This window comes from Notothenia rossii (genome assembly GCF_949606895.1).
Source record: "Notothenia rossii genome assembly, chromosome: 1".
NCBI classification, from domain to species: Eukaryota; Metazoa; Chordata; class Actinopteri; order Perciformes; family Nototheniidae; genus Notothenia; species Notothenia rossii.
The window spans coordinates 72,415,862-72,429,215 of NC_136912.1; the positions used below are offsets into that span (position 1 = coordinate 72,415,862).

The window sequence follows — 13,354 nt, forward strand, 5'->3', positions numbered from 1 at the left end:
TTCCTTGGACTCTTTTCAGTTTATCCTGGTCTCGGGGTTTAGGAATTCCTAACAAATATAACACATCTGTTGTGCAATATATATATATATATATATATATATATATATATATATATATATATATATATATATATATATATATATATATAGGCTACTATGTTAATGCTACTACTGTCAGGGCCTCGACACAAACCGATTAACCCAAATGCACGACCCAGAGACAAAGTCTAGAATGTAATAAAAGTGTGTATTTATTTTTAACAGATCAGGTAATCCCTCTTAACAGAGTAGGTAGTGGAAATAACAAAAAGCGCTCACAACAAGGAGGAAAAAACTTAAGCCTAACAAAATAAACAAACATAACAAAAACCTGACATGACTGAAAAGCGATCATTTCAGAGCTAAGGCTTGGTACGACCATTCAGGGAAACAAACAAGACAAACCGACACAGGACAGGGGAGAGACAGGACTATTTAAACATGAGGTGAGTGGGAACAGGTGGAAAAAAACCGGTGGCGGGGAAGACATTGATGATGGCGGGAAAAAAACACAAGGGGAGGAAGAAAACAGGGCCTGAAATGAAAGACAAGAGGTAAATACAAAATAAAACAGGAAATGACAGACAAAATACATAAACATAACTAACACATTTGACGAGACACAACAACTACTGGCTGCTTAGTCTTTTATACTAACACCTGTAAAAACAATACTGTTATATAACACTGTGCAATATAGACATATACTTATAGTAATTATAGTATTTATTACTGTCATTCAGCAGAAACTTCATTGCTTTCTACTTGCTTCACTTCATCTTTTATCATGCTGCTACTTAGCTGTTTATCATATTATTGTGTATTGGTATTTATTTTACATTTGTAATATCTGTGCTTGCAACTTTACTACTGTCTATCATTATTGTCTATTTGCCTATGTGTACATATTTTCTTTGTGGGAAGAATAAAGGAATTCCAATTCTGATGTTGTATGTTAACTTAACCTCATATGTTTGTCATGTTATCTTTTCTTGTGTAAGTCCATATTCTGGGTTGGTAAATTATTAAATGTATTATCATTAAGTGCCTAAATGTTAGGAAATAAATATGTAATCATTTTTACTATCCTCTCATTGTTTTCTGTGTATTAACTTAAACTCTCTTTCAAACGCAGACACATGTGAGAATAAAAAAAAAAAACGGTCCTCACTTGATGTTTATTTCTTGTGTTGTGGGTCTCTGTGGGGATATAAGCAGCTTGTTTAGCTTCACAGAGGCAATGGAGCAAGCAGGCAGGAAAGGTTTCTTCTCTTTCAGCCTTTCCTTTTGGGTGTGCTGACATATCGATTGGAGAGTGTTCAAACCTTAGCACAGGCAAAAACGTCTGTGTCCGTTCAACTCGCCATGTACCCAGGTTCCCATGGCAACCGGAGGCCGTGTCTCCAAGCAGCCTACAGGTTTCCATCAGTGCCTGAGGTGTTGGTTCCCTACATCCACCAATCAAAATCTCTCTGTCTTTAGAAAAAATAGAAATTGTTAGCTGCCTCTATTTTCATTTTAAGGGAACAAATCCCCTGTGGTGGTGGTCAGGGTAGGACATTTAGCACGAGGTGACTGCCGACTGTACATCATTTGAAAATATCTTCCTTTTTTCCCCCCACATTGCAATTGTGTCCGTGTTCGGAGCATTTTTCTCTTTTTTCTGCTGATCAAGCACAAAACACTTTGTGACAATTTTTGTTTCCTGGAGGAGCCTCTCAAAAAATGAATTGCTTGCCCTTATTAAACATATGTACTGTCACTAAAAGCTGAACTCACCGTTTGACCACATGCGTTATAAATTGGTGCTCCGTTAAATGGGATAATAGACCACAGATGGAGCGGCTCCATTTTTTCACTGGGAAACCTACACGAAACAACATCAAGTCAATGCGACGGGACTGAACAACTTTTTGTTCTGTTATTGGTGGGTGTAATTAACTTGTCTCACCTGGGGGTGCAGGTCCCATGAATGAATCACAAGAAACTGTTGCCAAGATGCATTTGCTACCAGGCCAGAAAAAGAATTGCAGGAGCTTTAAGTTGAAAGCAATAAACTACAAGAACTTACTGGTTTATTCTTGGCCGAAATTGTTAAAGGATGTTCAGGTTGGATCTTTTTAGAAAACTCGAAAACACTCAAGAACACAGAGCAATACCACCAACTTTTGCCAAGCCATGAAATCAATACTCGACCCCCAACACATGGCCCCAAAGGTTTGCTTCACACTTTTCTCGTAAAAGATTTCCAGCGCGTTGGTGAGTGCAGTATAAAAAAGAAATTGATTGGAACACAGTCTGGGTCATCTTTGTCCGTGCACAAAGCCCGTACAGGTACTTTTAAGAAAGGGCAATCATTTTATGTGGGTATAATAAAATGTCTGTCATCTTTGGAAATCGAAATGCTGTAACATTACACAAAAAGGAAGGTCAGTGCTACAATGCAACAGTATGAAATACAAATGAAACCTATCATTTAGTTTTGATTAAAGTTGGCGGAACAGGAAACTGAAAATATTGTACTCTATACCTATTATCTTTAAATGTTACATAAGGCTTTCAAGACTAAAAAACAAAGCAAAAGTAAAATGAAATTAATATACTAAAACAGAAGGAAAGTCTGAGTTATGACTTTGAAAGACAAACTGTTGTAAAGTGGAAAAGATCATTCAGAAGTACCTTCTTTTGAGAATCCTTTTATTTTTTTGTTTAGTCCCTAGAGTGTAATGGGACAGCTATGATGCTTCGTGTTTTGGTATTTACTGTGAAGGGGCTATGTTGGCAGGTCCAACCTCCACTGGAAACACTTCTCTCTCACTGCTGGGTAATTTTCTTAGTCACAATATTTGATCAAGCACTCCCTTTTAGGGGAAGATTGGATGCTGTTATCTGTTTGGATGCTGCAAACTGTGAGTTTTGGACTCAACTTGTTCTTTAAATATATTCTCACATGCTATAGTATAGAGTGGGGCAGTAATAAGTCCTAAAAAAGCATTTGACCACTTCCTGTGATGTGTATATAATTGTTTTTTGAACATGTTTGAAGTTAGAAGCCTTAAATGTGGTCTTTGGTTACCACAAGCTTAAGAGATGTTTAAGTTTTGTTGTTCAACAACAGGCAAGGGGCCAGACTAAGATTGGTTCCTCATGAAAGACGACACACGAAGTGAGGATACCCGGCCCGGAGGAAGCCCGGGGTCCCCTTCTGGAGCCAGGCCCAGAAGGAGGACTCGTCGGCGAGCGTCTGGTGGCCGGGCTTGCCACGGAGCCCGGCCGGGCACAGCCCGAAAAGGCGACGTGGGCAACACCTCCGCTTCTCCGTCCTGCGGGCCCACCACCTACGGGAAACAGCGATGGGGTCGGGTGCACTGCCAGAAGGGTGGCAGTGAAGGCAGAGGGTCTCCACAGACCAGACCCGGGCGACAGAAGCTGGCTTTGGGGACGTGGAACGTCACCTCTCTGGGGGGGAAGGAGTCGGAGCTTGTGCGGGAGGTGGAGCGTTACCATTTGGATCTGGTTGGGCTCACCTCTACGCACAGCGTCGGCTATGGAACCTTACTTCTGGATAGGGGTTGGACTCTATTCTTCTCCGGAGTTGCTCAAGGTGTGAGGCGCCGGGCGGGTGTGGGGATACTCACAAGTCCCCGGTTGGGTGCTTCGTTGTTGGAGTCTACCCCAGTGGACGAGAGGGTTGCCTCCCTACGCCTGCGGGTTATGGGGGGGAAAACTCTGACTGTTGTGTGTGCTTATGCGCCCAACAGCAGTTCAGAGTATACGGCCTTCTTGGAGACCCTGGAAAGAGTCCTGTATGGGGCTCCTGAAGGGGACTCTTTAATCTTGCTGGGAGACTTCAACGCACATGTGGGCAATGATGGAGACACTTGGAGGGGAGTGATTGGGAGGAACGGCCCCCCTGATCTGAATGGGAGTGGTGGTTTGTTACTGGACTTCTGTGCTAGTCATGGATTGGCCATAACAAACACCATGTTCGAACAGAAGGATGCTCATACGTGTACGTGGTACCAGAGCACCCTAGGCAAAAGGTCCATGATCGATTTCGTTATCGTATCATCGGACCTGAGGCCATATGTTTTGGACACTCGGGTAAAGAGAGGGGCGGAGTTGTCAACTGATCACTATCTGGTGGTGAGTTGGGTCGAGTGGCGGGGGAAGCCTCTGGATAGACCTGGTAAGCCCAAACGTGTAGTTCGGGTGAACTGGGAACGTCTGGAGGAGGCCCAAGTTCAGGAGGCCTTCAACTCACACCTCCGGCGGAGCTTTTCAGGCATTCCTGTGGAGGTTGGCGACATTGAACCAGAGTGGTCGGTGTTCAAAGCCTCTATTGCCGAAGCGGCGGCGGGGAGCTGTGGTCTCAAGGTCCTAGGTGCCTCAAGGGGCGGTAACCCTCGAACCTCCTGGTGGACACCGGTGGCCAGGGAAGCCGTCCGACTGAAGAAAGAGGCCTTCAGGGATTTGTTATCCCGAGGGACTCCCGAGGCAGTTGCAAGGTACCGACAGGCCCGAAGGGCAGCAGCCTCGGCCGTGGCCGAGGCAAAGCAGCGGGTGTGGGAGAAGTTCGGAGAATACATGGAAAAATACTTTCGGGCGGCACCAAAGTTGTTCTGGAAAACTGTCCGACACCTCAGGAGGGGGAAGCAGGGAACCATCCAAGCTGTGTACAGTAAGGATGGGACATTATTGACCTCAACTGATGGAGTGTTAGGGCGTTGGAAGGAGCACTTTGAGGAACTCCTGAACCCGACAACTCCGCCCTCTATGTTAGAGGCAGAGCTGGAGTATGACGGGGGATCGACACCAATCTCCCGGGGGGAGGTCACTGAGGTCGTCAAACAACTTCACAGTGGCAAAGCCCCGGGGGTGGATGAGATCCGCCCAGAAATGCTGAAGGCTCTGGGTGTTGAGGGACTGTCATGGTTAACACGTCTCATCAACGTTGCGTGGAAGTCGGAAACAGTACCGAAGGAGTGGCAGACCGGGGTGGTGGTTCCCCTTTTTAAAAAGGGGGATCAGAGGGTGTGTGCCAATTACAGAGGCATCACACTACTCAGCCTCCCCGGGAAAGTTTACTCTAAGGTACTCGAAAGGAGGGTCAGGCCGATTGTCGAACCTCAGATTGAAGAGGAACAATGCGGATTCCGTCCTGGTCGTGGAACGACGGATCAGCTTTTTACTCTCGCAAGGATCCTGGAGGGGGCCTGGGAGTACGCTTATCCAGTCTACATGTGTTTTGTAGACTTGGAGAAGGTCTATGACCGGGTTCCCAGGGAGTCACTGTGGGAGGTGCTGCGGGAGTATGGGGTGAGGGGGTCTCTACTCAGGGCCATCCAATCTCTGTACTCCCAAAGCGAGAGCTGTGTCCGGGTCCTCTGCATTAAGTCGGACCCATTTCAGGTGAGGGTTGGCCTCCACCAGGCCTGCGCTTTGTCACCAATCCTGTTTGTAATATACATGGATCGGATTTCGAGGCGTAGTCGTGGGGGAGGGGGTCTGCAGTTCGGTGGACTAAGGATTGCACCACTGCTTTTTGCAGATGATGTGGTTCTGATGGCTTCATCGGTCTGCGACCTTCAGCACTCACTGGATCGGTTCGCAACCGAGTGTGAAGCGGCTGGGATGAGGATCAGCACCTCCAAATCTGAGGCCATGGTTCTCAGCAGGAAACCGATGGACTGTCCACTCCAAGTAGGGAATGAGTCCTTACCCCAAGTGAAGGAGGAGTTCTCTGGGTCTTGTTCTCGAGTCTTGTTCTCGAGTGAGGGAACAATGGAGCGTGAGATGGGTCGGAGAATCGGAGCAGCGGGAGCGGTACTGCAGTCGCTTTACCGCACCGTTGTAACGAAAAGGGAGCTGAGCCAGAAGGCAAAGCTCTCTGTCTACTGCGCCATTTTCGTTCATACCCTCACCTATGGTCATGAAGGATGGCTCATGACCGAAAGAACGAGATCACGGGTACAAGCGGCCGAGATGGGTTTTCTCCGCAGGGTGGCTGGTGTCTCCCTTAGGGATAAGGTGAGAAGTTCGGTCATCTGGGAGGGACTCGGAGTTGAACCGCTCCTCCTTCGCGTCGAAAGGAGCCAGTTGAGGTGGTTCGGGCACCAAGTTAGGATGCCACCTGGGTGCCTCCCTAGGGAGGTGTTCCAGGCACGTCCAGCTGGGAAGAGACCAAGGGGTAGACCTAGAACCAGATGGAGGGATTATATATCTTCGCTGGCCTGGGAGCGCCTTGGGATCCCCCAGTCAGAGCTGGTTGATGTGGCCAGGGAAAAGAAAGTTTGGGGCTCTCTGCTGGAACTGCTACCTCCGCGACCCGACCACGGATAAGCGGGAGAAAATGGATGGATGGATGGATGGATGTACAACATAAAACATTTCAATAATTTGTCCGCCTTTACCTTATATGTTGTGCTGCACAGCCATTCAACTGACATTCAGATATTTTGTAGCATCACATTAGCTTTTTATTTCTGCCGATTGCATTTATGCATACAAATACAAACTGGTGTTGATATGTGGAGATTATCATAACAAAAAGTGTTGAGTCTCATAACTGTGTGTTGGCCAAATAGCTCTTTTTTTGCAATATACCGAAACCCAATGGGGAAATCCAATTGCTTTTTGAACCTTTGGGATGCTAACTTCTGGGTCGCCCACAAAAATAGCATCACTCTATTCCTTCATTTGTCAAAATCGTCTTGTCATTGCAGACTCAGTCACCCACTACTGACCTGCAGTAACCTTTTTCCCGTCTTTTCATCACCTGACCTTTCCCGCTCAAATATTTGCCTGCCTCTGATTTCCCTTATCAGCCTTGCAGTATATCAAAGATTAATGTGTAACTCCCTTTGGATCACTTTGGAAGATTTTGCAAGATCAATTCGATATTTTAATTATTCTGATTGGTTGTCATGGCAGTGTAATTGAGGTCAATGTGCATTGCAGGAAGGCAACACATTTTGCTCCCCTGTCTGGCTATCCGGACTCTATATTGAAGCTTATACTTTGAGAACACTACAGAAATGACTTCTGTCAAGATCCACATTCACTGCCAGAAAACCTTAGGGAAAAGGTTTAAATTCCAACAATGTCTTGGCGTCCTTTAATATTGTAAAAACATCAGCTGTCAGCCATTATTTCTTCCTGAATATCAATGATACTGTTACTGACACAAGTGCCTACTGAAGAGTTCCTGTTGACTAAACTATGTGAGAAGGCCAGGGGGCCTCTTTTTAGATCTGTTTTGTTTGTCTGCCTTTTGCATTTCCTCTTCTGAAAAGAGGAATGTTATCTTTAGAATCCAATGTTTGTGTATTCACAGCAGGGGCGGACTGGGACTAAAAGTGATTGGGTGCTAGTGAATTGTCCGACCGGCCCACTTCGGTACCGGCACACCGGGAAAACTCCCGGTATCCCATTCCAGTCTCACAAAAAAACGTGTAATAACTACGTTGGACCACAACTTGGGACGTAGAATTTTTACAAAAACGCCTCTGAAATTGTAAGATCCCTAAGTTTTTTTTCACCATTCTTTCCAATGGCTGGCGTCTACAGTATGTAACGTGATCTTCAAATTTCTCCCTGCAGAAAAAAAATATCATGGCCGACATTCGTTTTATTCTCGGTGGAAAATGCCTATTTTAAGGTTAGTTTGGCCATTAAATTGTGTTTTGATGTCATTTGATGCAAGAAATATGAGTTGTTATTTCAGATTATGTGTGCTGTGGATGTACATGATCTTTAGTTTGCTAGTTATTACGAAGATTACTTCAGGAAATTGGGTCCATTCAACGTTTTCATTGTTAACAAGGTGGTTGCTAGGGACGCTGGTATCGATATTATTTCTGTTATGTTGTGTAACTGTTTAATGGTGTTATCTTTATTGCTACCCCCTTCCCCGTCAATTTATAGTGTTGCTCCACAGCGCAAACTTATTAATTTAACAAAATCTGCATCTACAATTGTGGCATAGACACGTTATTTTCCCCTGTGCAATTATCCCTCCCAGTCTCACATCTCACATAACATCGTCATAAACAAATACCGGAAACAGACCGAAAACATTTTTTTAAAATAAAATAATACTTTATTCCGAGTGTGCTTGCTTTTCTCTTTGAAAGTCATCACATAACGGCATTGTAATACACGGTTTGGCTGCATTAAATATTACATATCTGCCGTAGTTCTCTATTTATAGAGCCCTGATGAGAAGACTTTTATACAAACATGAGGAACTGCCGCCAAAACTGAAAGCGTGACGTGGATCATAAATATATCTTTTTCATAAATATATCTTTTAAAACAACATCTTACATTTATTTTCACACAATACGTCTCTTTGCAGTATAAACACTAATTCGGCTGACCCGTTCAAATTCAGTTTTGGAGAGTCTCCCGTGGTTCCATCCCATTTCAAGTGCTGTTCGACGCTCGGCGTAACCCTCGGAGCACACTCAAACATCCAATCACAGAGCTTGAGGACTATCACGGGGTTTGGTTTGTCAAGCGAAGCGGAGAGAATACTTACTTCCGGGTGTAATATTCTCTAAAGCAAATGAGCTGCTCCGACCCTCGGTCCTGACGGATTCAAGCTTGTGTTTATTAATCAAACAAATAAATAAACACAAGGATAAATATGTGTTATTGTTGAGTAAATGGAGAATTGCACAGGGGAAAATAACGTATCTATGCAACAATTTTAGAAGCGGATTTTGTTAAACTAATACGTTTGCGCTGTGGACCAACACTATAAATTGAGGGGGAAGGTGGTAGCAATAAAGATAAGACCATTAAACAGTTACACAACATAATATTGATACCAGCGTCCCTAGCAACCACCTTGGTAACAATGAAAACGTTGAATGGACACAATTTCCTGAAGTAATCTTCGTAATAACTAGCAAACTAAAGATCATGTACATCCACTGCACACATAATCTGAAATAAAACTCATATTTCTAGCATCAAATGACATCAAAACGCAATTTAATGGCCAAACTAACCTTAAAATAGGCATTTTCCCCCGAGAATAAAACTAATGTCGGCCATGTTTTTTTTTACTGCAGGGAGAAATTTGAAGATTACGTGACACAGACGCCAGCCATTGGAATGAATGGTGAAAAAAAAAGTAGGGATCCTACAATTTCAGAGGCGTTTTTGTAGAAATACTACGTCCCAAGTTGTGGACCAACGTAGTTATTACACGTTTTTTTGTGAGACTGGGTTTGGTATCCCCAATGGCCATTTAGCCCATGATTCACAGGCAGCATATTTTCTCTCTCAGATAATGACATGCTCAATTATCCCTGAAGCTTTGTCCGCTGAAGGGGAAATGTGATGCCTTTTGCAAGTATTGATTTCATTGGAAATAGAAACAAATTGCATGTGAATCAATGTCAACAGAAGCATATTTCATGACACAAGCAAATTGCAAGCTAATACCCCCTTACTAAGCCAAGTGGATGAGAAATAACAGCCTGAAAATAGAAACTGACCATAACATCAATTGTTCAATTGTGCACCTTTTCATGCTTCAAATTTGAAATCCTAACATTTGAAAGATTCATGTGGTTACATTAGACTCTGCATGCAACCACTATTGCAATACTTTGAATCAGAGGGAGGGCCATCTGCCAGTTAATGTAGACTCCAGCTGCTTGGGTCCCAAGAATCCCCTATACTTACTCTTTCAACGGGTGACGTTCAGCACCCACCATGAGCCATCCTGGAAGACAACATAAAGACAGCATAAAGTAAACATTGCTCCGGCTCGTCAATCAGCCTTTTCTCCCCTGTCCAATCAATTGAGTGCTTGCCTTCAGAGGCCTGAAAATAGATTGAGGTCCGCTTTTTGTGGCACAACAGATGAGAGTGCACTTAAGTACAGGGAGAAAATGGGTAACATTTCCATCCTCATCTCTGCAAATGTATCAAGAGGGGTATATTCAGTTTTCGTAAAAACATTTGGCCAATGCGTCATGCTTTTAGAGTCTAATTTCCTGCTTGCTATCTATCTCTTAATATCACAGGGTACATTTTTCCACATATCCGAATCACAGATTGCAATTAGCAGGACTAATGTTAAGGAAGCACTCTATTATTTGAATACATCCTTACCTCCAAAATGTTAAAGGGATATTTACCATGGAAAAGGCTGTTTGCTTGAAATGCTTATGTGAATGTTGATGGTATTCTCCTTTTGTGTGGAGCAGCTTGAAATCCTTATCAACAATCAATTGCAAAGGGGAGCTATATGAAAATTCCCTTGAAGTCGTTGGTGGGAGACTGGACGAGGTTGTCTCCATGGTGATCTTTACCAGCCCATGTCAATTAGCCAAATATCAAGAAGCATGTATCAAAAGACTTAACATATAATAATAACAGCAAAGCAAATCACATTGCGGTATACTAAATATGACATGCTTCCAAGTGGATCTGCTTTATATCCCTATCATTTTGAGATTATTTTTGTTATGCAAAAAGATCCAAATAACATTTATGAGCATATTTTTACATGGGTTTTGGGATCTGAAGTCAAGTCCAGCTTTTAGAAGATAAATATGTCCAAATTGAAATAAAGACACCAGTGTTAATTAAATAAGTACTGACAAATTATCCATTTCTGATCTCCTTTTGAGGATTTTTAAGAAAAAAGGAACACTAACACAACATTTGCTGAGGGATAACAATTTTGATTATTTGATTGGAATTTAATTACCATACGGATAAAGCTCTGCTGCAGTAGTGCAGTAAAATGGATGTTATGCTCCAAAATGGTGGAATGAGCTCCCATTGACTTCCGGCGCAGACTGAAAACTCATCTCTTTCGACTCCACTTCGAGCAATGAATTATTAACAAAGCAATTATATACTAACAAAGAACTGCATTGGCAAGAAAAACTACAAGAGATTGTACAGTGCAATCAGAGAGATACAGTATGTCCACGTTTTTTGAGCAAGTCCACCAATCCAGTCTTTGTCAAGTCTGTCACCACCTTCGCGCAGCTGCTGGCGCCACTTTCGTCCGGTCCTCCGCCAGCCTCTCCCAGTTATCCGTCGCAATGTCCAGGGCCTTCATGTCACGTTTTACGACATCCTTGAAGCGCAGCAGTGGGTCGTCCTCTGGAACCAGCGCTCAGCTTGCTGTATAAGATATCCTTTGGCAGCGGCCCATCTGGCATTCTGCGAAGGTGACCAAGCCACCGCAGCCTCCTGACCTTCAGTGTTTTGGAACATTGACTTGCTGCCCGTACGCGCCAGCACCGCCTCGTTCGTGACCTTGTCCCGCCATGTGATCACCGAGGATGTTGCGCAGGCACCGCATGTGAAAAGCATTTAGCTCTCTTTCGTGCCGCGCGTAAGTTGACCACGCCTCGGAACCATACAGCAGGACGCTGACCACACACATTGGTAGATGCGTGTCTTAGTGCGCTCGGTGAGGTATTTGTTGCTCCAGGCTCTTGAGCGCAAATTACTGAAAGATGTTGAGGCTTTTGCCGATACGAGTCCTGGATCTCCTTAACTAATGACAGGTCCACTGCTGATTGTTGAGCCAAGATACGTGAACTGGTCAACAGTCTCCAGCACATGCTCGTTTCACCATTACCGGTGATGCTGCGCTTCCTGCTTGGTGCATAACAACTGTCTTTTTGATGTTGATGATCAGTGCAAATTCAGAGCATGCTGCACTGAATCTGTCCATCAGGCGATGTAGACCAGCTGCGCTGTGAGACACCAGAGCTGCATCGTCCGTGAATAAGAGCTCACAAACTAGCCACCTTCCGTACCTTTTTTTCCGCGCGCAGTCGGGCCAGATTAAACAGCTTCCCATTTGACCGTATGTGTGCAGTAAAACGCCGTCTTCGTCCACGTGATCGCTGAATGCATGATGCAGCACAACAGAGAAGAAGATGCCGAAGAGCATGGGCGCTAACACGTAGCCTTGTTTGACTCCACTGCGAACGGAGAAGCTGTCTGAAGTAGATCCTTCAAAGAAAACCGTTGCTGACATGTTGGTGAACAGTCCTTCCCGACTAACCATGTTGAACGCCTTCGTCAGGTCGACAAATGCCATGTGCAGTGGTTGTGTTTTGCTCTCTGCACTTTTCTTGCACCTGGCACACCGTGAAGACCATGTCTGTTGTTGATCGGACCACTTCGAAACCCGCACTGTGACTCTGGGTATACGCGAGCGGCCAGTTTCTGGAGGCCGCACCAGCAGAATTCTGGAGAAGACCTTGCCAAGCACGCTCAGTAGCGAAATGCCACGGTAGTTGTTACAGTCCCCTTTGTCTCCTATGTTCTTGTCAAGCGTGATTATCTTGGCGTCCTTCATGTCCGATGGGAAAGCGTCCGCTTGCCAGCATTGACAGAGCAGCTTGTGCATGTGCGGCAGTAAGCATGTTTTAGCTCTATGAAACCTGATGTCACTTATATGATTTTGTTTTCTTCAAGTTCTGTATTATGTTGGTCGAACGCACTTATTGTAAGTCGCTTTGGATAAAAGCAATCAGCTAAATGCAATGTAATGTAATGTTATGGTCCCTTGTGACAAAAGTTAATTCAAGCATACCGCAGTTTTTTATTTTCTGTCAAACATTTTTACACGCACATGTTCGAATCTCTAGAGATTCAAACTGATATTTGGTAGACTAACAAAAAGGTACATTTTTTATATTTTGTAATTCAGGAAAAAGTTTCTCAAACTGATTCACTTTTGCTCCAGCATCTTTTAAGATGCAACAGAAAACTGTTTTCTATTAATTCTGAGCAGTATTAGTGTCATAGTACCAAGTAACAGCTTGGCATTCTGTAGGTTCACTGATGGCTCTCCTGGAGATTAGCCATATCAGTATACCTTAATACCAGGTTAAACCCAACACCATGAAATGGGATTGTAGCAAATAAAAAGTGTAAACACAACTGTCACTTCCTCAACTAGAAGTGCATGCTGTGAAAAACTGACTGTATTTACTGAATACAATATGCCAGTTCAAACAATATATAATTGAATTTAAAGTGGACCTATCAGGCTGTATTTGAATAATATATTGTAGGGCATACCTATATAAAACCATGTCTGTGAAGGTTTTTTTTCAAAATACCAAACAGATCATGCATTTTATCCATGCCTCATTTCGCTCTACTTGCTGTATTCCAGCCCTGTTTTTGCAAGGGCTGATTCTGTGGCAAATGAGCTGCAGCTGACCACGCCCCCCTGCAAAGGAGGGGGGCGAGGCACGAGCGTCATGTTACCATGCTGTTACCATGCTGTTACCATGCTGTTACCATGCCAAGGCAA

General features: G+C 44.0%; 1 long non-coding RNA gene across 1 annotated transcript in view; it reads right to left on the reverse strand.

The window, feature by feature from the left end:
• Positions 1-256: 256 nt before the first annotated feature.
• LOC307040368 overlaps positions 257-13,354 on the reverse strand; it is a 22,767-nt gene continuing 9,669 nt past the window's right edge. Inside the window, exons 2-4 of the long non-coding RNA XR_013808482.1 lie at positions 9,739-9,778; positions 1,211-1,515; positions 257-574 (exon numbers count right to left, since the gene is read on the reverse strand). This is a non-coding gene — a long non-coding RNA (uncharacterized lncRNA). The remainder of the gene's footprint in view (positions 575-1,210; positions 1,516-9,738; positions 9,779-13,354) is intronic.